Genomic DNA, 25,396 nt, shown 5'->3' on the forward strand with positions numbered 1-25,396 from the left:
TAATTGTAATTGTACAGTCTACACCTAAAAAGAATTTGTAGAAAGGCATATTCTTTGAAATTTTCATAGACTGCAGTAATTTTAAATGAGACTTTCTTAATTTTTCATCAGAAAGAGAAAATACTTTGAAACTTTAATATAAAAGGTCACTTTAAAATGAAATTATATATGTTCTTTTCAATTACCAGTTATTCAGTTAATCTCATTTGCCCATTACTTATTAATGCAGCTTTTGCTAGATACTAAACTTAAAATCAGTTACTGAGGTGATTTAAATGACCTAGTCCAGTATGCAATACTATAAACTAAAACTATGAGGACCTTTCACGCATGATTTACTTAGTTCCTTCTCATTTGTAAAAACAATTCATTACTGTTGAGCAGGACAGATATGTATAAGCTTTCACTGTGTTTCCCTTATGTTTAATACTGTAGAAATATCCAGTCTAAGGCAGACTCACTGGAGTGTTTCAAAACATATATGCTACAATGTAACTATATATCCATTGCTGAATATTCAATTATAGACATACATAGTTTGGAAAACATACTCCTTATGTATTAAAATGGTTTTTAAAAATGTTACTTGTATGAGTATGCGTATATGCGTGGAGGTCAGAAGACAACTAGGGGGCATTGGTCTTTCCTTCCATGTAGGTGACAGACCTGGCAGTCAGTGCCTATATCTGCTGAACAATTTTACTAGCCCCGTCTCCATGATTTTATTTTAATCTCCTTTATTTTATGAACATCTGATAGGTTAATTTATTTTATATATCCAGAAACCCAAGTTTGAAAGACCAACTAATACCTAAGTTAGTGGCAGAAGTAGACATAGTTCGGACTTCGTTTTGTGCTTTCCGTTACTCAGCATTGTTAAATATGCTGAAAATGTGTTAGCTGGATAACTGGTAACTTCTGTAAGATACAGCTCAAAATGCAACATCAGGAGGAGAAATGCAGCCTGACCTGTGATAGTATCATTGCATCTTTAAGAGACAGACACAGCCGGGCGGTGGTGGCGCACGCCTTTAATCCCAGCACTCGGGAGGCAGAGGCAGGCGGATCTCTGTGAGTTCGAGGCCAGCCTGGTCTACAAGAGCTAGTTCCAGGACAGGCTCTAAAAAAGCTGCAGAGAAACCCTGTCTCGAAAAACCCAAAAAAAAAAAAAAAAAAAAAAAAAAAAGAGACAGACACATCCTAATTAAAATGGGTCACTTGTCCTTGTCTTACCGTTTTGGATTAGTAACGGATACCTAAAGACAACTTTGTGTCTGTTACACTTTTGGTAAAAGCCGATAGTCTTGCACTAACCATTGCACCATTTCCTAATGTGCAGTGAAATGAGCAGCTATGTTTTAATCCTTAGAACATCTGTGAAGACACAGACCTGCTCAGATTACCCAGGGCCGCTTAGCAGGCTTCAGTCATAGGCTTACGAAGTCATATGAAGACTTCAGTCATAGCTCCAGGTCTAGTTTTCCTGTTTTTGACAGTTCTTAAGTCTTCCAACCTTCTAGTTTATGGTGTTACTTTCTAATCTAAAAGCTTATTTAGTATGAATTTTGTTTTCTAACCTTGTCATTTAAGTCAGAGTTTATGATTCTGAATTAATGGTGGATGCTGCTCTCACTGACCTCAGCTAGAAATTCTTTATTAATCTTTGGGTACCATTTAGTAGTGGTTGCATAAACAGATGTTGGACCAGCAATGTGAGGGCACTCTCCTGGCTAGGGCTCTGCATCTTACTCAATTACTGTTGATCACTTTGATCAATTTGTACATAGTCACCTGTCCCAGGTAATATTGAACTCTGTGGACAGTGCTTTCCCGATCTGTCCGCTGCTATGGCATAGTAACATAGTTATTATTCTGGCCTTCCGTATTTAATGACCTTTGCACACACATTCTTTATATAGCAGGGTGACTTAAACTTAAGCACTACAGTATCAGCACATTTGGTCAGAGTAACAAAACTAAAGGGCTAAGGGTAAAGGATCATATACATCATGGATATGCTGAACAAAGCTCTGAGTCACACACATCCCATAGAGCCTGATGGCATGCAGTTTTATTAGGCCACTCACAAGGTATACAATTTAAAACTCGAGGACAGATTATTTCTGAAATTTAGCATTGAGTGTATTCTGATTACACTTGGTGGTGGGTAGCAGACGGCACTGTCAGCACAGCCACCCACAGGCTCTGCTAAGGGTGCTTTAGCGAGTTCTGTGTTCTCCTGGAAAAGGGCCTGTGGTGAGGAGTTTCAGAAACCATTGTTAGGAAGACCCCCACATTGCCGTGCCGCTGTCATTGTATATCTTACTTTTCCTTCTGTGTCTGTGTATATCTTACTTTTCCTTCTCCTCAGAGAATGATATGTTTGCCTCTCTTAAAAGACAGCCCTCTGTTGGCATCTCAGTCCTATCTCTTGCCTGGGTCCTTGGGAACTGTTTATATTAGCAGTCTCTTGGTAGATCTCTGACTAATACTCTGTAGATGGCTTACCTTTTGTTTAAAAAATATCAAGTATTTTTCTCATCACATAAATTTTAATTTATAATTTTCTTTTAAAAATGTAAAGATCTTTAATTCCTGGGCAGGCCTGATGTTCTTATGTAGCATGATTAATAAAAACCCAAAGACAGAAATTGGGGCTCAACCTGAAGGTCAGAAAAGCAAAATAGCCAGCCACTGTCTCTTATCTTGACCTCACTCTAAAAATGACGATCTGCCTCCAGGAAATCTGAGGATGAGACTGATACTGAGACCTGTCTCTTCCTGTTTTATAATCCTCTCTAGTTCTGAGATTAAGTAGTGCACCACTACTACCTGGTTTCTATGGCAAGATACTGTAGCTGCTGGGATTAAAGGTATGTGTCATTGCTGCCTGGTCTATAAGGCTGGCCAATGTGACCGTTTTACTTTTCTGATCCTCAGGCAAGCTTTGTTTATTAAAATAAAAATAAAATGCCACTACATTTACCCTTTTTGTCTAAAATAAAAAGGCCATTCTAATATAAGAAAAGCTATATACAATAAGTACAATAACAATATGCAATATATAGTCAATAAATATATCAACATGTCTAGTCCATTTGCATTTGACAAATTCAGAGAAAATATTTTATATCTATCCTATCTTGCTGAGTCCAAAGTCTTGTATCTAATTTAGTTTCTATCATAACTTGCTTTTTGCGTCTGATAAACAAGGAAAACCTTAACTACCTAGTAGTCTTCAACTCCCTCAGAGACCCAAGAAGGAAATAATATTAACTGAATAAGCAGGAAGTGCAAGCAAGCAACTTCCAAAAAATGTGAGAAATGACAGAAATAACTGACTGCCTGGTCAGTCACCCAAAATTCCTCTGCAACATTGGGGCATCCATCTTTGGTCTACAGGCATAGCATATCTGACAGACTTTTCTGTGAAGCAGGATATTCTGAAGAACTGTCCCTCCTTGTCTTGACAATGTTTGACAATCACTTTCCTTTGTGTTCTGCTTGTCCAGTTAGGATAACATACATCAACAGTCAAGGCAGGGACATTTTCTTGCCCAATGACTTAGTTTAGCCCCAAAGGAAGTAAATTGCATGTGGAGTTTCTTCAATGACCATTATCATCTCTGAAGTAGTTAGTTTGGTGTTACCAGGAGCAGACATGTCTCATTGTCATAAAAAAGAGTCTGTGTTACTAAAGCATCTTAAATGCCATATTCTGTAGATCTCTGAAGTGTTTGGGGATGACCTGTCTATCTAAGATATGTCTTTGTTTGACCTTGAAAACATACCTAATGTGTCTACAAATTCAATTATAATAGTTGATTAACTACTAACCTGCATTTCCTTATTATCCTAAACAGTTGGTAATAATAATTTTCAAGGACTAGAAATTTGCATTACATTGTTAAATGAGCTGTATAGGTACAATACTTTAAACACAATTAGAAATGTTCGTGCAGTATGCTCTAACAAAATTAATCTCAAATTTGTATCAATATACAAAATTCCAATCCAATGTAAAATGTTTAAAACTAGTAGTTGCTTTTTAAAAGTAGATTCAATAATCTACCTTTTTAGCTTATCATAGCTTTATCCTCCCTTTTCTTTTCAAAACAAGATCATATCTACATCCTCCCATTTTTTCAGAGTAGATTCAACAATATACCCTTTTATCCTATCATATCTTTATTCCCCTTATTTTCTTTTCAAAACAAGAACCTTGAATCTATTTCCCTTTGTTGAGCTTTTTTCCTGACCATTATCCATAACAACTTGTAACCAACACACTAAACAAAAACAGACATCCATAATCCAGGTTTTGGGAATGTGGGTGTAGTTTTCTGGGCTATTTCCTGCTGATTGAGGGCACTCAATAATAATGATAATCCTGAGGGGACCCAAAGAAAATTTAGGATTGTGTTGAAGTCCTAACTGAAGTATTCTGTGAGGCTGGATCTCCTCAGCCAACAGTCTTGAAGCTCTTCTGGATGTAGAACTCAGAGGAAACTGCAATAGAAGTGCTCTAAAATGTTGGACCATCTGGGCCATCCACTCCTAGCAGAGATTTTCAGGGAGTGTTCCTTGATCAAATGTGACTTTTCTTAACCCAGAATGAATCCACAGCCTCTCACTTCCCGTGGAAACAAAAGCAAAACCTCTTTTCCAAGGTAATGTATCCTTTGACTTAAATTTTGGACTCAAGGCATTTTCAAAATATATAGGTTTGATTAATCTAGCAGATTTGGGTCTAGCTCTGGCCTGTGCTGGTGGCTAAAAGGGCTTAGACAAACAGTTTTTTTTTTTTTATTTTCATACTCCAAACATTGGCGCCAAATGTAGCACGATTAGTAAAAATCCAGAGACAGAAATTGGGGTTCACCCTGAAGGTCAGAAAAGCAAGCCCCCAGCCACTGGTTCTTTCCTTGACTTTAGTCTGACAATGGCGATCTTGCCACCATGAAACCTCAGAATAAGACTGAGACTGAGAGCCCATCTTATAATTCTCTCTAGTTCTGGGATTAAAGGTGATATTTTTCTCTTGAAAATTTAAAGATCTTGAATTCCTGAGTGGACCCACTGTTCCTGCAGGGTTACTATCAGCTGGAGATATGACAGAGTTGTCCTTCAGATGGAATGTATCACATCATGTTTTTTGTAGCCCCTCTTACTTACTGTTACTCAATAACATACTTGACCCAGAGGATATTAAGTGTGCAACCTCTCATCTATTAAGATTTCTTGGAATGCATAAAAGGAAATTCGGCATTGTTTATATGATAAGAACATTTTGGGATTTACCTTATTTTCAATAAGATGTATTTCTTCTGTTTTTGAACTTGGGGTCACTAGCTGTGCCCCTAACCATGTCCAACCACCCATTCCTAGTAAGACGATCAAAAGAGTGAAATTAAAAGTGAGAAACAGAAAAAGGAGATTTAATCAGTATGGTTACATTGGAAAGTGGGACAAGGAGATGTGTTGAAGATGCTCCAAGCCCTTAAATAAGATAAAAGTTTAAATAGACTGACAAAGATATGCATATCTAATCTAAGCAGACCATCAAGGTGTGGCCCGCCTACCTCTGACCGATCATCTCTGGGCTTCAGTCTCATGTAAAGTTGTTAAAGCTGTATGAATCTCTTTCAGGGATATTAGTTTCCCCTCTGACTGGTACCCTTTCTTTCTCCTATCATGAGATTCCTAAGAAAATGGACATTTCTTTAGGTTCCATTATTTCAATAGTCTGATAGTCAGATTTGGTTTCACTTCTAGTAGGGTATCTTAATACAATATACACATTTCCCATTAATTTTGCTTTTGGATCATAATAGAAGCATTCCTAGAACTGTTACTACAACTACCATATATGCTTAGAACCCAGGAGACCTGTGGAATGGATATGTAAGTCACTAACTGGTCGTGACTGATTAGTAGTCTCATCAGTCACTCTTGCTGTCTCACCAAGCCCTACAGCTGCTTAGCTTCTGCTCATATTACTGTTTACTTTTAGTTTCTTTAAGCTTCATAACACATTGCATGATACAATAGTTTTTTTCTTGACGTTTGACTTCAACAAGAATTACTTACGTTTTTGAAATTTTCCATGTTTTCAAATGTAGCTATAGTTCATTTATTTTATTCAGTTTACAGATATGCCATAATTTAGTTAGATTTCTTTTGCTGACGTTTGAGTTCATTCCAGTTTAATACCACTAACAGTAGCAATCTTATTGTTTAGGGACAACATGTTCAGTTCTGTTATTGGCCTTAGTTCACCCAAGTGTAGACTGATATTCTTGAAGTGTAGTGACAACCTTTTCTTATGAATATGGTGTTACTGTTTCTTTCAGGTTCTTTGGTACATAGGTAACAAGTGCAGTGTTGAAGATCATGGTGTGCAAGTACAGCAACAGAGCCAGAATCAGCTCCTGAACCTGAAGTCTCTCTGTGTACAGCCATCTTAAAAGCAGAACTAGATGCAACAGTGTTGTCTGAGACCAGTAGTCTGTTTTCATGTCTTAACTTCTGGCACTTGTTGAGAATTTCAAACTCAACAGGATATAGATATTTCAAAACCTCACAACCAACCTTTTTGCTTATCTGCTTTGAATTTTCAAAGTATCTGTGAGTTGGTTCATCAGGAAGTGCCCCTTTGTTTGGCATGTTTCCAAATGCTGAGTCCCTAACAGCAAGAGCCTTCACTATGCATCTTAAAAACTGTTAATGGCAGAGGCTGAATATGTTGTTCATTAATTGGGAAGTTAGCAATCTTTTAATCCCCCTTCTCCCATTCCAGTTTTCTCTTTTTTCTTTTTATTTAATTTTTTTGTCTTTTTTTTAACTTAAAAAAATACCAATCCAAATTCCCACTCCCTCCCGTCCTCCCAGTCCCCTCCCTCTCCCTCCACAGACCCTCCCACTCCACCTCTCTAACTCTAATGGAGTGCCATGCACCCTGCCTTGTGGAAAGTCCAAGGCCCTCCCTACTACATCTAGGTTGAGCAAGATTTACATCCAAAGAGAACAGGATCCCATGAAGCCGGTATCTGCAGTAGAGACACATCCCAGTGTCACTATCAGTGGCCCCATATAAATAAAGTGAAAGAAAAAAAAAACATATGATCATTTCATTGGATGCAGAAAAAGCATTTGACAAAATTCAACACCCCTTCATGATAAAGGTCTTGGAGAGATTAGATTTAATCTCTCCAAGGATCATATCTAAATATAATAAAAGCAATATACAGCAAGCCGGCAACTCCAGTTTTCTCTTAAAGTTCATTCTTGAAAATGTCATAGAACAGGTGCATGTTGATAGTTACATTATTTTTGTGTGTTTTTTTCTGTTTTGTTTGTTTTAGGCATTGCTTTCTTTCCAGCAACCATTCTGTCAGGTCTGAAGGGAAACCCCAAGCACTTCAAAACTGATTTGGTCCATAAGACAGTCTTGGCTCAGCTCACACCAAACTAGATTGCTGGTGGATACTTTCAGCATTCCTCAGGAACCTATGAAACAGTTTCTGTCTGCCAGGAAAAGTTACTTCCTATCTCTTCTCTGGTGGATGAGGCATCTGGCTCCCTAGTGATATGCATCTCTGGTGCCTACCAAAGCCATTGCTAATCCACAGACTCCTCAGGTCTCTGGCACATGTACTTTCTGTATATCTCAAAGCCCATACTAGCACTGTGACCGTTCTTACCTCCTCCTCTACCCTGAACTCCCAGACTGCTCCAGTCTAGGGGCTTTCCTCCCTGAAGCTATGCATCCTCTTTATATTGTACATGAGTTCCTCTCCACTGTTCTTGCTGTTCTCTTCTCTGACAGATAGCCCCGACCATGTGCAGTCTGCTTCTTTGTTTTCTCCTCTGCTCTGGACTCTACCAGATGCCTCTGGATGTTCTCTCTCTTTCTTACAATAAAAACCTTCCCCCAGTGGAGTGCTATTTCCATGCTTTACTGTGCCCTCACACATTGATGTAGAGTACTAAAGTGCTGTTAATTAAAATTTTCTTGTTCTGATTATAACTGACTTTTTCTAGAAGGGCTTAGTGATCATTACGTAGCAGCATATTCTCTGGCTGTTCTTGGTAGATGAAGGAAATGAAGTACCACTATACTGAATCTAAGGGATGCAAATGTATCTAAGAGTTAAGTGTCTACAGTGCTGCTTTTTGACCTTCTGTGGATGGGAATGAAGCCGTGGTAGCAATTACTTTTTCTTGGGTAGAACAAAGCCTCATGGGAAGATAGGCTACTTCTAATAATTCTCATGAATGGTTTGGGGCAGGAAAATAAGACTCTCCTAAGCCACTTCTATAATGTTTAGAAATCTCTTGAGGGATGCTTTATGGAGAAAGTTTTGTCTTTGTAGATTTAAAGAATGTTTTTGAATAAAAAAATAAAAGGAGGATAGGACTACTCCTGGTATGGTGGGGCCAGTTTATTGTAGAAGGAGAACACAGCCAGAGACAACTGGAAGAGGCACAGTGACCATGACCCTGAACCAGGCCATGTGAGGAGAGGGGCCAGAGGAAGGAGAGAGCCAGAGAGGCTTAAAGGTAAAAGGGTAAAAGACCTCATAGCCAAAATGGATGGATTATATAGAAGCTAGGTGGACCCTGTAATGCGTAGGGACTGAGGGATTCTGGGAGAAACTGGAGTCCAAGTCAACTTTGATATGTTAATGGGCATCTCAGCTGCCACAGGTTTAAGACCTAACAATTTTGCTGTGTACTCGAGGCATTTTTTTTTAAAGAACTGTTTGAATTCATAGAAAATTGAATAAAAAGTACAGAACTCTTTCACATTCCTGCTGCATGCCCCCCCCACTCCCCACGCCAGATCTAAGTGCCTGATACTCCCCTTTACAATCTAGATCACATGCTGGGTGCTCTCCCTTCAGTCTAGGTCTGGATCAGAGTACTGTACTGACTGATGGCTTGTGCTGGCATGTCATATCACCTGAAGCCCTCAGTTGAGCTGAGATTGCACAGTACTTTGTAAGGGATAGATTTAGATATGAAGTTTTTGTTGTATGAACTGCTTATGTCTACATTTGGTTAATTAGCTCAGCCTTTGACTTTTAAAACCACTGAAAAAATAGTTTGCATTTTACTATTTTGTTTTTGTAAGTTTAGTCTTAAGTTTTTCAAAAATATATTTTGCTATATATACTATTTATTCCCGTCATGAGTGTGAGAAGTGAACTGTAGCTAGAGTGTAAATATATATTTAGACTTTTACTCACATGAATAAAACTATTTCTCATTAAACTAGGGTTTAAAGTGGAGTATTTTACTAATCTGTTTTCACCATGTAAGTGTGTGAGTTTATTAAGATGATATTCCCCAGGTAGGGCAAACCCCAAGTTTATCATATTTGGTTACTCTTGAGGATTCTAGCTAATGTTCCAGCCTGTAACTAATGCCTGGAGAGACGTCCAGTATGTCGTGTGCCATGGCAGATGAAAACTTAATCTTATGAGCCTTTGTGTAGAGTAACACCCTATGCACCTGAGCAGAATTAGCACCTGCACCAAGAGAGAGAGAGAGAGAGAGAGAGAGAGAGATCACCACTTCTAAGGTAGAACAAGAAGAACCCAGAATATCTCTTTATGACAGAAAACAGTAAAGAAAATCCAAAGAATGAGGAGGTTGTATTAAAGAGACAAGGCTTGAAGAGGATCCCAGTAACAGTGTCTGGACAAATTGAGCATTACAATGGAAATGATAGGAACAAATTATAATCCATTAAATAAACAAGTGAAATCATCAATTCCTGTACCTAATAATTGTTTACCACTCTAAAGGCAGTTCACCCTGGGAGAAAGGAACCTAAAAATGAAACAGACTAAATTCTCATGCAATAGCCACCTTTATTCAGAGCATCAGACAACTTAGAATCTGAGGGTTAAGAGGAGTCCTATGAGCAAAGCATATAGTCACAAGGGCAAGCCACTGGTAGGGACAAACTGTATGTGGCAAAAGCATGTTTTTCATAGAGGCAAATAAACAAATAACAACAGTCAGTTGTAATGAATAATCTAAAGCAAACTCACTCCACTATACCTGTGAGGGACATGTTCTAAGAACAACTTGTTTTTTGAAAAAACTGAGGTCACAAGACTCTTCTTGTTTTCTTGGAGTTTTTCACGATCACTAAGAAGTCCCCTCACACCACTCCATACGTTGATGTGTTCAGACAAATAATGAGTTGAAATTTTGAGGCAGAATGGAATTTCATATGGTGGCAAATCCCACAGAATGTCAAAGTTCTTGTGAATTTAAACGAGAAATGAGCGAGTTTGCAGTGAGAAGAACCTGGCAGACAGCCTTAAGAAGGTAGAGCAGTGGTACATGTCAGAGTCCCGTGTTGCCTGCTAGGATGCAGCGAGAAGCACAGCATGGCTTCTGTGCTCTCCCTTCCACAGGTGCAGGGCCTGAAGCTACCATGGGAAATGAGCACCCAGATCCAGGACACCAAAGGCCCTCGGCCTGTAATTTTCCAAGGGCCAGAGCATGAAGATCCAAAGCAGTGAGAACATTGTTCCAGGTTAGCGAGGCTGGCAGTGGCAGCTGTCAGCACATGATTTGCTACTCAGTGTGTCTGCTATGGAGGCATGCAGTTGGAGGCTGCTTGATCGTTTCCTGGCCGCCCAGACTTTTGAAGTAATCACACAGAAGCTATATTATTTACAACACCGCTTGGACTATTAGCTTATGAATATTTTTACCTCACTCTTATATCCTAAACTAGCCCATTTCTATTATTTTATATTTTACCACGGCTAGTAGCTTTGATCTTTCCCCTCTGGAGGCTCCATGGCTTCTCTAGACTCTGCCTTCTTTATCCCAGCATTCAGTTTAGTTTTTTCACCTAGCTCTATTCTGCCCTGTCATAGGGTCAAGCAGTTTTTTTTTTTTTTTTTATTAACCAATGGCATTTACAGCATACAGAGGAGAATCCCACATCAGAGGCAGTTGTTGAAAAAGTTGGTAAGTATGGAATAGACTTTGAAGATTGCAGTACTTCATCAGGTTTTATTTCTTGATCTGATTGGTTTTATTAAGGGACTATCTTCATTAAGTACATGCTAAGCAAGCATTATCAAATGCTATAGTCTTCTGATCCTTTTACTGTAGCTTCTAAACATTTACTGAGGATCTGAAAGTCTGTGTTTGTGTGCAGTGCAACTATTGATGTTTATTTTCTCATTTAGTCAAATGGGAGATTTAAAAGCATTTATTTAAGAATAATAACAGTAAATCTGTCACATGGTAATAGAAAACTTTGAGGGGGAATAACTTTTGAAACAAAATTGAGTAGAATGGCATTGGTATGCTTTTATTTAAAAATCTCTTTAGTGTCTTACTTAATAAAAGGTGATTGGATTTGCTTATCGATGTCTACAGTTTGTTGTTTTGACTGAATTGTAAGAAGAAAATCTAGCTTTAAATAGATACATAGCAAAAATTTTAATAGCCTCTTCAAGTAATTTTTGGTATTGTTTTGATATATCAAAACTGGATAACTAAGGACCTAGCTTGTTGGCCACTACATACAAAGCCTGAAGGCCCGAGTTCGAATCCCAGGCTGCGCATAATGGAAAGAGCTCACTCCCACATTTGTTCTTTGACTTCCACAAGCACTCTGTGATACACATGTGTCCATAAATACATAGTCTAGGTGGAGGTTTCTTACAAGTTTCTTCCATTATGGGGTCAGAAATAATAGTAATGAAATCTTCATAGTTGGTCACATTAAAACTCATTGTCTACTTATACCTGGAATAGCTGTTGTATCTACCATGATTTTATCCATTTAGGCTCTGGGAAATGTTGACTTGTGTGAGTTGTTGGTTTTTTTAAATTCTTTTAAATTATTATTTGTATTATTTATTTGTATATGTGTGTGTACTCACACATGCCACACATGTGGAGTTCAGAGAACCACTGGTTTAAGTCAGTTTTCTCCCTCTAGCATGTGGATTCCAGAGATTGAACTTGAGTTATCCAGCTTGGCAACAGGTACCCTTACCCACTGAGCCATCTCACTGGTATTATGATTGTACGGTGTCTGAGACCCAGGGTTGGACTGGCCACACTGAAGGTGCTCAGAAGCCACAGGTGGCTCAAAATGTCATCCCAGACAGAAAGATTTAGACTTCAAAACCTCTGCCACCAGCACAGATAAACAATCAGTGGAACCAAATGTGGTGTTGGGCGCTCTCGGGAGGTGAAGACAGGAGGATTGGGAATTCAAGGCCAGACCCTGTCTTGACATAAGTAAGGAAATAAGTAAGGGAAGTGTGGAGGAGAGACTGCCACACTGGTGTTTTGTTTCTTGTTGTTAGAGCCGCAACTGCTGCTCTGCATTGCTCTGTCCAGTACAGAGGGATCCAAGGGTAGCGGTGCACAGACCCAGCCATGGCAGCAAAGCTACACCAGCAACCAATAGTGAAGGAGTGCTGACATCCTCTTGCAGCTCCAGGAACCAACCAGCCATGAGTCTTGCCTTGTCCTGAAAGTCTTAACCATCAGGGAAGCTCCAGGAGGAGATGATTTTTACCATGTGACTTCAGACCCTGTGGAGTTATGGTGGCCCAGGCCAATCCTCAGCTGCTCATGAGGGCCTCTGGAGAAGGGACAGTGCTCCTGGTAAATGTTCCAGCAGACATTCTTAGCATAGCACAAGGTACATTTTTCTGCAAAGTATTGTGTCAAAATACCTTTGCAGATTTGTGAGTTTTATAGGTTTTCCCCAGTATTATCTCTCTGGGGACTAATCACAGATGTTAGTATCACCCCCTTCTCATCAGAAAATTTTTTTTTTCTCAGACTTGTGGTGATAGATATGTCTTCCAAAACTAATTGTTATTTAAAATATTAAAATTTTATTGTGGACAAAAATAATGTTGCTTGCTTTTCTTGAAGTGGCAGGTTTGCTCATTCATCTTTGATACAGTATCTGCCAAATCTGAGTAGCTATTGTTTTGCTATTTGTTTTTAATAGTTAAATGGTGTTAAATGAAAAGGGAATCAATTTAGCACATGGGTAGTGACTCAAATCTTTTACTTCCATGTAGCCATTGTATTAGATACACAGAAAGAATGTATACATCCCATTTTATCACATAGAACTTTGAAAATATGTATGTAAAGGATAATCATGCATTAAAATTAATAATTTTAGTGCTTGATCAGGGAGCATTATTAAATGGAATTGACTTTGTCTTTTTGATATAAACACGTGAAGGATGCAGGGACCTCCAGTACATTGAGTACCACTGCTTTGATTTGCCTCACCCACCTTGCTCTCTGTTAATATAGTGAAGACAGCAGAGAGTGCCTTGGTATTTTGACTGTCATTGACTATGGATTTTGAGGAACTACTTCACATCGAAATAGTTCTGGATACTGAGCATGATGGCAGCAGTTTAAAATGACTCAGGAATGGGGATTCACTGTACAGTACTTTAAATCTGAGATTATTTTAAAAATATATATATAATGGTTTTTCAAACATTGAAAACGGATATTTCTGAGAATAATCATTTGCAAACTTTAGCAATATGCCAGTAAGTCTTGTACAGAATGAATGACATAATGTTCTTGGCACATAGTTAATTTGAAGTAACCGTTTGCTGTAATAATTACTGTTCTGATGGTAGTATATTAACTTCAGCTCCACACATTTGACATGGTACTGTGTGTCCTGTAGGGCACCCTGTGATCAGAATGCTGTGTCCCGAGTTGTTGTTCTTGGTATTGAAGAATGAACCTGTACATCATCTACCTTTGCTTTCATTTTGTTTTACTGTATGAAAGCGATGTTCTTAATAGTGTAAATTGAGAATGGGTATTGGGTATGTTCTGTGTTGAACAGAAAGGTAGTTCAACTCTTGGCCAAATGCTATTTAGGTGGTCAGTGAAATGGCTCTGCAGGTAAAACTACTTGCCTCCAAACATCATGGCCTGAGTTCATTCTCCAGAAGTCATATACTGGAAAGAGAGAACTGATTTGTACAAATTCCCCTCTTTTTTAGGACACACACACAGTTAATGAATGTAAAAAAAAAGTTAACTATATCATTTTAAAAGTGTTAGTTACATACTTGGGAGGTAGGAGTAGGGAGACCATGAATTCAAGGTCAGCCTGTGAGGTGGTCCTGACTAACTGCAGCACTCAGGGCGCAGTGGCAGGCAGAGTTCAAGGCCAGCCTAGTCTATATAGGGAGTTCCAGATCACCCAAAGCTACATAGTGAAACCCATGGGGTAAGGGTGGGGAGCAAGGTCTTGGCTGCACAGTGAGTCCCAAGCTACCCTGAGCTACTTGGTATTCCATGGTATTTATTGTAATAAAGTAATAAATACATGTTTTAACTTTGTGATTTTGATTAAATTTATTTTTTTAAGTTCTTTAATAAGAAAAGAACTGGCTCACAGAGATCCCTCTGCCTCTGCCTTCTGAGTGCTGAGATGAAAGAGGGCTCTACAGAGAAACCCTGTTTTGAAAAACAACGAAAAGAACTGAAAGTGAAAGCAATTGTTAGGCCATCTTCCTTCTGACTACCTCAGTGAGATTGGTAATTTAACTTAGAATAGTCTTTGCCAAGTCCTCAGTTTGACCCCCAGCGTAGCAGAATAAAACAATCCCTTAAAGCTGAACCTTCCCCAAACCAAAATAACAAATTCAGATCTTGAAAAGCCCATCCCCAGGCAAGATTTCACGAAACCAGAATGGATTCGTGAAAGTAGTACTACAAGACAGATTACTTTTAGAAGCATACTGACTTACACAGGTTAGAAGAACGGCGCTGGGGATCTCTACCCTCTCCTTTATCTGAGGAGTATTATGGTAGATTACAAACATAAATTTGATTGCCTTCTAACTTGATTTTTAGTTTAGTTAATCCTGCATGGCTCATATCTCATTATTATTATTTTTTTGGCCAACAAAGAGAAGAAAAATTCATTCTAAAACATAGCAGAAACACTGTATTAACATGGTTTAAGAAAACCCTGAGATGCAATCACAGAGTCTGTAAGACCAAGAGAACTGTTTTAGCTGTAAAATATGATAATAGCCAGTTTTCTAAAGCAAATGGATAAAACTACTATGTTCTCTTTCCCTAAAGCTGGGCAGCTAATAGTGTGAAATCCTGCAGACACCCACTCCAAAGTCTTTCATACCCTGGCCTGTCTCCCACCTCCATGGCCGTCTTTGTTCTGATCCCTCTTCTTTGGGGACCAGTGAAGCAGGTGCTTAGTTCTTTCTCTGTCACCTGCTGCTTTTTATAATAAGCTATGGGTTCTCTATTTTTCCACATCATGTCCTTCCTGAAAAACAGATGTGATCTTGTCACTTCCTAGCTTACTAGTTACAACATACAGGATGCCAAGTGCTTACAATACCAGGCAATGTGGAATGGAGCTGCGGGGCTGTGTCCCGCCACCCGGCTAGCTTTACCCAAAATAATTATACGGAAACTGTATTCTTTTAAACACTGCCTGGCCCTTTATCTGTAGCCTCTTATTGGCTAATTCTCACATCTTCCTTTAACCCATATTTAGTAATCTGTGTAGCACCACGAGGTGTGGCTTACCAGGAGAGATCTTAACCTGCATCCATCTCGGAGAGGAGAAGCATAGAGACTCACTATGGAGACTGCCTGAAGCGTCTCCCCTCCTGCTACCCAGCATTCTGTTCTGTCTACTCCGCCTACCTAATTTTCTGTTCTCTTAAAGGGCCAAGGCAGTTTTCTTTATTAATTAACCAATGAAAGTAACATAGACAGATAACTCTCCTCCAAAGCCTTTCTTTTTTGTTTAAACAGAAAAAAGGAAAATGATGGAGGAATGTCTGTGTTACTTTCATTGGTTAATTAATAAAGAAAACTGCCTTGGCCCTAAGGGGAAATGATGGAGGAATGTCTAAGTAACATAGACAGATAACTCTCCTCCAAAGCCTTTCTTTTTTGTTTAAACAGAAAAAGGGAAAATGATGGAGGAATGTCTGTGTTACTTTCATTGGTTAATTAATAAAGAAAACTGCCTTGGCCCTTTAAGAGAACAGAAAATTAGGTAGGCGGAGTAGACAGAACAGAATGCTGGGTAGCAGGAGGGGAGACGCTTCAGGCAGTCACCATGATTCTCCTCTCCGAGATGGACGCAGGTTAAGATCTCTCCTGGTAAGCCACACATCGTGATGCTGCACAGATTACTAAATATGGGATAAAGCAAGACATGAGAATCAACCAATAAGAAGCTACAGATAAAGGGCCAGGCAGTGTTCAAAAGAATACAGTTTCTGTGTAATTATTTTGGGTAAAGCTAGCCGGGTGGCGGGACACAGCCCCGCCGCTTCCTTCTACAAGGCAAATGTTAACTTGCCATAGAAACATCTTCTAGGTACAGGGTCCCACCCTTGGAAGGGCCCGTTCTTGTTTAATGGCCTGCTGTTACTAACCTGAAAATCTTAATCTATTTTGAACAAAGACTACATTATTTCCTACCGAGTCCCACAAATTCTAAAGCAGGTTCTGCCTGCTATCCTGACACCTGCAACCTCCACCACTTTTTTCTACAGTGCTCTTTTTTTTTCTTTCCAGGTATTTCTGTGAACCACACATGGCATCCACATGGGGTTTCGTAACACATGTTTTTTTCTCCTCCAGTTTCTGCCTTTTTCTACTTTTCTGGATGGCTACTTCCTGTTTTTCCTTTCAAAACAGTTCATGCAAATGTCATGTTCTATTTGAAAATTGTACTCAGAATGAGCATGTTGCTTTCTCTTTGATAATCTGTTCACATTTATTAAAACAGTATATGTCCCTTCACCAGTTGAGGGTATTAACTGTTGTCTTCAGGGCAAAGTCTGGCATGTGGGTCCTACTCAGTGTGTTTCTTGAATTTATTCAGTCAGAACTCTTATTACATGCACAGGTACTGTTGAACACTGAGTGACAAAGACGAGAAACAGACAACAGCAACAAAGCCCGGATGGACACAGACTTCCGCCCTCATGCTGCACCTTCAGAGCAGGTGCTCTGCCAGCTGCAAATGCCTCCTGTAGAAGCAAGTGTTAGCCTGCCTTTAATTTCAGGCCGTGGCTTTAACAGGGGTCTTCTGCTTCCTTTTCTAGTGATGAAAGGCCAGTTACAAGCTCTGAGATGTCCAAAACCTTTTATTTGTGATCTGTTCTCCTTAATGCCGTCTTGTGGATGTAAACAATGTCTTGGGCTTTTATCAAATCTGAGACGCTGTTGATGGCTAGTAGTCATGCCACTTGTAAGTACTGTGGGGGTTTGAATATGAAGGGGCCCCATAGACTCATCTTTGAATGTTTAGTCATTAGGGAGTAGAACTGTTTGAAAGGATTAGGAGGTGTTGAAGGAGGTATGACACTGGCAGTAGGTTTTGAGGTTTTAAAAGCCTGAGTCAGGTCCAGTTTCTCCCTCCCCTGTTCTCCCCTCCTTTGTCCTCCCCTTCCCTGTCCTCCCCTCCCCTCCTCTCCCTGCCCCTCCGCTCCCTCCCTCCCTCTTGCCCGCCGGTGGATAAAGATGTAGCTCTCAGCTACATCTCCAGTATCGCACCTGTTCACCACCATGTTCCTGCCTTGATGGTAATGGACAAAATTTCTGAAATTATATGCAAGCCCCAGTTAAATACTTTCTTTTTAAACTGTTGTTTTGGTCATGGTGTCTCTTCTCAGCAATAGAACAGTGACTAAGTCAAGCACTGAGAAAGCAGACTTGTTAACAGTTGTGAGATTTTATGATTCCAAAGATCAAAGGTGAATAAAAATGCATGTCTTTGACTAGATAAATACAGTGATTCAAAAGTCTAATTTAAAGCAGACTGAGTCAAAGAATTAGCTGGATACCGAAGGGAAAGCTGAAAATAGAATACTATGACACATATCCCCTGGGTGATAACATAATAAATAAGTCGACTTAAAATGTAGAGTTGGATGTTCATGGTCAGCATTGGGATGGGGGAGCATAAATAATCCCCACAGCAACCTGTGTTTGTAAGGAACAGCTATTCATCAGACCACCATTTTTGTAAACATAGCACCATCTTATGTATTATCAGAATATACTTCTTTGGCTGTAGAGTTTCATAAAGCACATTTAACATGCCATCACAGTGTCTTTACAGAAATCCTGCAGGATGGAGAGCTTTGCCTGTGCATCACAGGCCAAGAGATGGGGTGAAAGCTGAGCATCTTGAGTGAGCAGCCCTCTGCCTCCCCCACTGGAGCTAGCACTCAGATCCTGCCTTTCTACTCACATCTCCTTTCTTCCCTGTGAGCTCTCTTTCTGTGTTCCTGGCAATATCTTGTAATTGAAGCATACTAATGGAATTTTCTCTTTGTTTTTTCCTCTCTTTTCTGAACAAACAAATAATTCAGGTGTTTCCATTGGCAGATAATTTTTTTAGGTGGAGAAAATAGCATAAGAGTACTTACAGGTCATGGGATGGCTAGAGTGTCAAAGAGTACCTGTACTTGCAGGTCATAGCATGGCTGTAGCATTAGAGTACCTGTAATTACAGGCCATGGCATGACTGCAGTATCAGAGAGTATCTATATTTAACAGTTAATGGGATGGCTGCAGCATCAGAGAGTACCCATATTTAACAGGTAATGGGATGGCCTGAGCATCAGAGGGTACCCATATTTAACAGATCATGGGGTGGCTGTAGCATCATAGGATCATTTGAGACATCTCCAGTTTTCCCAATGGAATTTTTAAATTCTTTCTCGTAATGACCTACAATCACAAGCTTTCCCATTGAGCTGTTTATAAAATATTGAATAAATAGAGAGCTTAAAAGAGAATACCATATAGTTATTCTTTGTATTAATTAATGCAATACTTAATTAATACAAATACTTAATGCAAACTCAATAAAAACTAAAACTAAACAGATGAGAATAAGCAAAAACTTGGAAGAGAAGACCAACTGAAGAGATTTGTCCACCTGAAGATATTAAAACATGTCTTGAAACTTGAATAACTAAAAGCAGGCTATTATGAAAGAACAGAAAAATAACAGGTGACTAGTATCATGATGTTCACCCGTGTCCTGGTTCTAATTTGGGAATCAGCCTGGAAGGTACAGTTGTTCAATGGCTTTACACTCCAGCCATGATAATTCCTTGGATGTGGACCCATCAGAAAGGTATGATCTTGGGCCAGGCAATGCCAGAGGGACTGCCTCCTGATTGAACGGCTGCCACGCTAGGAACAACAAAATTTTCTTGTTGAAGCAACTGACATGGCTCATCTACAGTCCACAGCAGTCCCCAGATTCTGTTGTATGTTTGACCTACTTGTTTGTTCCTCTTGATTTTATTCTACAATAGTTCCTACTATAAGAGACTTAATAGAAGCTGTGTTGTTCCTTAGGTCTCTGTAGGGTGAGAAGGGACAAGGATCCGACTGGCCACAAGTCATTCTAAGGTGTTGGTGTATCTTAGTCTTCCCCAGCAGATGGCTGCTGCTGAATTGGTTTTGGACTGGTGGTCTTAGTGAAGTAAAAGTGGCGTTAAGGGTTACTTATATTTTGTATATATACAGTGGTCAGTGTTTCTGTTCATGGTGCTTACTCCACCCTTGTGTTATTTAAAGTTAGATAATTCTTGCCAATTATACGGTGGAGTCAGAAGCAAAGCTGGGAGTAAGGGAATGATGTGCCTAGCTTAGAATTATTCCTCTAGTTTCTTAAGAAGCTAACCCACTTCTTCCAGTGGGTATATCTACAAAAACAAAAAACATTATAAAGGGGGAAGGTGAAAAGACTGTAAGAGTAGAGGATAAGGGAATTTGCCATGAGATTGTATCTATAGTAATATCAGAAGCTAATCATGAAGTCTCACAAACATGACTGCCTAAACAGGAGCTGAACAAGGACAACAGCAATAAACATGCCAAAGTGATGGGGTAAATCCCGCAAAGCCTCAACTCTATACAAAGAACTGCAGTCAACTAAGACATCTGGGAGTGAGAGAAATAGTCTTCCTTGGGGAACAGTACACCAATTGATCATCTAATGCCAAATGGCCAGCACTAAAAATATACATATAAAATAACATTATGCGAACTGAGTAGGTTGTGTTTAAGAATATATATGTATATACATATATACACTTAACTATCAGTGAAAAAAAGAGACCATGAGTTTGAAAGAGAGCAAAGAGGGGTATGTGGAAGGGTTTGAAGGGAGGAAAAGAGAAGGGGGAAATTATGTAATTATAGTCTTAAAAAATAAATAAAATAAATGCTAGCCACTTGCCATATCAGCCTTTAAGGACATATGCACTTCTCGTCTGAGTGTTTGGTCACAGAGAAGAGTTTTTGTTCAGGTTTGATGTGCATGGCTGTTTTCCCTTCCTACAGCTTGGAGGATGTGGGACCCAATTCTCATGGCCTGTCCCTGAGCTTGGGCAAGAACATGATCTTAGGAAGGAATTGTAATAGATGTCTCCAGGATTCCTGTCAGCAAAAGGGGTTTACCAAGAAATGCCCATCTTCTTCCACTGGACATTTGTCATCAGCATGATACAGTAATGGCCCTCATTAAATCAAGAAGGGGAGTGAACCTAAGGAGGTGAGAACACAATGGGGAAGGCTTCGATCACATGTGTCAAAACAGAGCCTAAACCTTGTCTTTCAGAAACTCAGTTCTACCAGGGCAGATAAACATAAACAAGTGCATACTTTATTTAAAGCAATGGTGTCAGTGGTGCTAAGGGAGAGAGCTCTGTGTTTTAAAAGTTGGGCAAGTAGGCTTCTCTGAGAAGGTAATATCTGTCTGTTCAAGGACCCAAGAGAGAGAAGGAATTTTGTAGTAGGGAGCTGCGGGCTGCATTCCTGCCACCTGGCTCCTGGCCACCTGGCTAGCTTACGCCCCAAAATAACAACACACAAATTGTATTCTTTTAAACACTGCTTGGCCCATTAGCTATAGCCTCTTACTAGCTAACTCTCACATCTTGATTAACCCATATTTAGTAATCTGTTTAGCACCACGAGGTGGTGGCTTACCAGGAAGATTCTAGCCTGCATCCATCTCAGAGAGGAGAGTCATGGCGACTGCCTAACTTCCCTTCTTCCCAGCATTCTGTTCTGTCTACTCCACCTATCTAAATCCTGCCCTATCAAAAAGCCAAGGCAGTTTCTTTATTAACCAATGAGAGTCCTCCATCAGAATTTGAAAGAACATTCCAGACAGAAAGGAAAAGAAGGGAATGCCTGGAATGTATTTGGAACACATTATGTTCAAAGAACTATGAGGAACCCTGTGCCTAGAACTGGAGAATAGTAGGAAGAATAGCTGGAGATGAGAAGGAGAAGCAGCAGGCTTCTTGCCAAGGACTTCTAGCTCTTACTACAAAAGAGGTGGAACTATGTAGAGGTTCTGGAGGAACAGGAGAAGGCCTATAGTTGAAGCAATGGAAAAAGTTAAAACGGATAAGTAGTAGTGCTTTCTGGACCAGAACATGATTTGAGGTTAACCGGGAATAACTTAAAAATGTTTAATTATCTTGAAAAACTTGCAGGAGGAGCCATGCTGACTGTTATAGTGTGAATGCAAAGAAAGCTTTATAGAGTTCTTCACCCAGAACCTTCTTTCCAAAAGTCCATCAAATTGATTGTAGCCTCATGTATATCCAATGATGTACCCTAATGCAAGCGCCTTCACCAAATCCTGTTTGATATGCAGGGTGAATTTGAGTGGTGTGTTGGGCTTTTGTTTCTAGAGACATTTACTTAGTACTCAGTGCTTATGTGGGAAAAAATGCATTGCTTTTCAAATCAAGTAACTATAGGTATTTTATTCTTGAGTAAAGTTTTATGTTGAATATAATGCGTCTTTTAGTGTTTTGTGTAGGGGCTTGTTTTTCCATGTTACTCTGGAACTGTTTTAAAGTCAGTGTTAAGTACAGTGGAGAGGTAGGGAGTTCTAGTAAGACATAATTGGACCAGCAATAAGTGACAGTTATTCTCCAATGCATGAACATACATCTTACTGACTGTACAGGAAATGTGTTTACCTTTAACACCAGGAAAGCTGTTTCTTGTTCAATTTTTCTTTCTAGGTTATTCATAGATTTCTATATAGGGTCAATACTTTTCATTGAGTCTAACTAAAGATCTAATCGGTCACAAACCAGTTCTTTAGTTTCAGCAACAAATCCATTGAGATCAAGAATGGATACTTCCTATGAGATTCATCGTGAAAATTGCATGATGAGCTCACATTGACTTCCACTGAAGAATGGTTTATTTTTTGGAAGCAGGAGTTTTTAAATGGATTATTTTGTATTACCCTAAGTCAAAGAAGGACATTCTTAGCCTTATTGGGAAGAAGTTGTAGCACAATTAGCAAAAACCAAGAGACAGATGTTAGGATTCAACCTGAAGGATCAGAAAACTAAAGCAGTCAAGCCACGAGAGAACTCTTACTTCTGTGAAATCTTCAGTCTGAAAAGAGAGCAAGTTCCGTCTCATCCTGCCTTATATTCCTCTCTAGTACTGGGATTAAAGGCATGTACCACCACTGCCGGGCCTCTATGGCTAGCTAGTGTGACTTCTGGAATTAAAGGTGTGTGCCACTGCTGCCTGACCTGTATGTCTGACTACTGTGGCTGTTTTGTGTTCTGATCTTCAGGCAAGCTTTATTTATTAAAATACAAATGAAATATCACTACATCTACCTTTTTTGTCAAAGATAAGAAGAAGGCTATGACTAATATAAGGCAAACTATATACAGTAAGTACAACAATAATATGTAATATATACAGTCAGTAAATAATCAACAATGTCTAGTTCATTGGCATTTGACAAATAAAGAGAAAATACTTCATATCTACTCTGTCTTGGTGAGTTCAAAGTCTTGTACCTAATTTACCTTCTGTCATAACTTGCTTTCTGCGTCTGATAAACAAGGAAAACCTTAACTACCTAGTAGTCTTCAGCTCCCTCAGAGACCCAAGAAGGAAATAATATTAACTGAATAAGCAGGAAGTGCAAGCAAGCAACTTCCAAAAAAATGTGAGAAATGACAGAAATAACTGACTGCCCGGTCAGTCACCCAAAATTCCTCTGCAACATTGGGGCATCCATCTTTGGTCTACAGGCCTAGCATACCTGACAGACTTTTCTGTGAAGCAGGATATTCTGAAGAACTGTCCCTCCTTGTCTTGACAATGTTTGACAATCACTTTCCTTTGTGTTCTGCTTGTCCAGTTAGGACAACATACATCAACTGTCAAGGCAGGGACATTTTCTTGCCCAATGACTTAGTTTAGCCCCAAAGGAAGTAAATTGCATGTGGAGTTTCTTCAATGACCATTATCATCTCTGAAGTAGTTTGGTGCTACCAGGAGCAGACATGTCTCATTGTCATAAAAAAAGAGTCTGTGTTACTAAAGCATCTTAAATGCCATATTCTGTAGATCTCTGAAGTGTTTGGGGATGACCTGTCTATCTAAGATATGTCTTTGTTTGACCTTGAAAACATACTTAATGTGACTACAATGATACTAATGATACTAATCAATTATAATAGTTGATTAACTACTAACCTGCATTTCCTTATTATCCTAAACAGTTGGTAATAATAATTTTCAAGGACTAGAAATTTGCATTACATTGTTAAATGAGCTGTATAGGCACAATACCTTGAACAAGAGTAGAAATGTACATACAATATGTTCTGACAAAATTAATCTCAAATTTGTATCAATATACTAAATTCCAATCCAATATAAAATGTTTAAAACTAGTAGTTGCTTTATAAAAGTAGATTCAATAATCTACCTTTTTATGTTATGTCTATATCCTTTTTCTTTTCAGAGTAGATTCAGTAATCTACTCTTTTATCCTGTCCTATCATATATATGTCCCCCTTTTTATTTTCAAAGCAAGAACTCTGAATCTTATCTCCTTTGTTCAACTTTCCTCCTGGCCATAACCAATAACAACTTGTAACCAACCCCCATAAACAATGACAAATATCAATAACCCATTGAATGACCAAAATTCACCCACCCCACCTCTTGGGAATGTGGGCATTTGTATTCTTAAACTTGTTTCCTGCTGTCTGGAGGTGAAAGCATCTTTAGGGGATCCTGAAAAGAAAAATTTGGGTTAATTGTAATGTCCTGAGAGAGATAGCTGTATTATTTGTCGTCTAGTCTCTGCATAATGGGAAAGTTCAGGGCTTGTCTCAAGTCCTGGCTGGAGTAGTCTGTTAGGCTGGATCATCACAGCTAGCCACTTCGAAATCGTCTGAGCAGTTTGTACTCCAAAGCTGATCTTTAGGTGGCGTTTTTCATCTTAGTTGTGTTTTCATAGTTCTAGAGGAATCGTCGTTGTCAGGCTCTATCCTCTTTGTGGAGACTCAGAGGTTGCTGTTTGGTGTGCTCATGGTTCACTGCTAAAAAGTGATAGATACACCCAAAATCATTACAGGAAGGTAGATGAACCTTTTTCTAGAATTAGTTACTATTCTATATGACCATTAATATCATAACAAAAAGTTTTAAAAATATATTTGCATATTAATCTTATATTTTATACCTTAGGAATATAAATCCAAAGGATTGTGAGATTAGTGGCACCAAAATAGTCCTTAAATATTTGTTTTTCTTATGTCCCATATCAGGTTCCTCTACTGACACAAGACAGAGATTTTGGATTTCACTTTAATGAGCATGCTTGGGTTTAGAGAAAGAGAAAACCACACTCCAACTCCAAAGCCAGCTTTAATCTTAATTGGACTGGGACTGCAAAAAGAATATTTGCATTATATGTTTATGCAGAATAGCAGAAACAAACATTTTGGAAGATTTATGAAATTTTATCCTGTTGAAAATATGATAAACCAGTAGGCCAATTTATTCATTTTTTTGGGGCATTTTTTTCTGGATGATTGGTCCTTTTCCTTCAAATATTTCTGAAGGATATTGTCCAGTAGTCTTATATTCCTTAGCTAAATGTCTTCATTCTCCTGAAAAGACAATGTAACAAAACCCTTTCCCAACCCCAACTTTGGGAAGATTCTCTTTTGGCAAGTTGTATCTAACCAAATGAAAAGCATTTGTTAGTTTTATAGATTAGTTTAGATTAAACGGCCACTATCTTCTCTTCTAATTAAGAGGTGTCTCTTATTCAAATCAAATCTTTATCAACTTTGATGGTATACATAGCTTTTCTTCTCCTGTGAAAACAAAAGCAAAACCCCTTCCCCAACATAACACATGTCCTGCTTTCCATTCTGAGTCAGCAAATCTTTAAAGTATATCAGCTGATTTAATATGTAGTTTTATTTTTCTATCCAGTGTCTCTCCACAGTTGTTCATTTCTCATTAGCATTTA

At 39.0% G+C, this 25,396-nt stretch overlaps 1 protein-coding gene across 1 annotated transcript in view; it reads left to right on the forward strand.

Annotated features, from left to right (window-relative positions):
• Hsd17b12 (hydroxysteroid 17-beta dehydrogenase 12) overlaps window positions 1–25,396 on the forward strand; it is a 160,148-nt gene that overhangs the window by 68,435 nt on the left and 66,317 nt on the right. The gene's annotated exons all lie outside the window — the stretch shown is intronic.

Source organism: Arvicola amphibius, chromosome 5 (genome assembly GCF_903992535.2).
Source record: "Arvicola amphibius chromosome 5, mArvAmp1.2, whole genome shotgun sequence".
NCBI classification, from domain to species: Eukaryota; Metazoa; Chordata; class Mammalia; order Rodentia; family Cricetidae; genus Arvicola; species Arvicola amphibius.